This window comes from Anneissia japonica, unplaced genomic scaffold, assembly GCF_011630105.1.
Source record: "Anneissia japonica isolate Jap-2015-1 unplaced genomic scaffold, ASM1163010v1 scaffold287882_len63547_cov163, whole genome shotgun sequence".
NCBI lineage: Eukaryota > Metazoa > Echinodermata > Crinoidea > Comatulida > Comatulidae > Anneissia > Anneissia japonica.
The window spans coordinates 14,949-16,317 of NW_022715445.1; positions in this window are offsets into that span (position 1 = coordinate 14,949).

Here is a 1,369-nt window from a genome sequence, read left to right on the forward strand (position 1 = left end):
ATTAATAATTTTATTTTACTTATCATTGTTTAGCCAGTTCATAGTTTGCTGAACAAATTATATTGACTAGTAATATAATTCACACAAGAGCAGTACATTATTTTAGCAATAAAAAAAAATTCAGACTCCAACTCATTGAAAAACTGAAAGAGAAACTAATAATTAATTATAAAAACTTTATAGGCATACACATTTTATGACTATGTGATGCAGTTTTTGAAAAATATTTTATCGTATTACAATTTACTATAAGCAGAATTTTTTTTATTTTGTTTCAGAAGTACTGGAAACTTATCGATAGATGATGAAACAATGCAAACACCTACTGCATAACATTGAAGTCGTAGTAGTGTGCTGATAAAGTAAAGGGAACCCCACAAAAGACAAAAATTCCCCCAAGTTTACCACTAAAAAGGAAAATGGTGAAAACCAAATATGTGAATTCTAAAATAGTGAAGTATTTGACAGCAAAGAAGGAAAAAGATCCATTGGCCAGCTTTTTGAGTCTAGAAAACAAACTGTGCACAGACTTCCCAAGGCCAAACAAGTCCAAGTCAAAAATTAGTAATATTTCATTTCTTAGGTACGAGCGCCAAGGATATGCCAATAAGTGAACTTAATTGCTATCCTACATGGCATAACCATTAAACGACTAGACTGAATGAAGCAGTACACCGGGGTAACCCCTACTCTTCTCTGAGGATGTACCTGTACTGAGTTCTTTAAATTGCACACGAGCCAAATGTGTATGTCGGGCCTACGTTTTAAAGTCCTTAACCGAGAAGACTTGTTCCACCACCGGAACCATTGGCTTGAATAATAATATATGGATTATAATATTTTAATTACATTATTTATATATGGTTAGTTAAACCTTGTGAACATTATTAATAAGTGGTCAATATTAATAATAAAATAATATTTCCAAATTTGAATTCCACATAGTTTGCTAACGTCGGTAAGTTTCAAATAATATCTGGTTTAACCACGAGAACAATTTGTATATAAATGTGAAAATGTTAATAAATACAAGAATCTGTTGTACAATGTCAAAATTGTTGTTTGTATGCTTACTCTGATTTGATTTAGTTATTTTAATTAAAAATGTCCTCACAAATAGTTGCATTTTTAATTTGAATTGCTTATTTATAATGATCACAAAAGTTAAGAACTGTCAATAAGAAAGGTTGCAAAAATAAATTAGTGGTATGCTATAAATACTGTTATAACAAATTTTCTAATAAGCTTATAGTTCATGATAGAGTCAACATAAAGTAGTTTAGATAGGACTAAAGTGCAAGTGCTGCTGTAGGATGTATTTTTGGGGAGGGGCTGAGTGAGATAAGGATAACTGTGGCACGCATTGCCA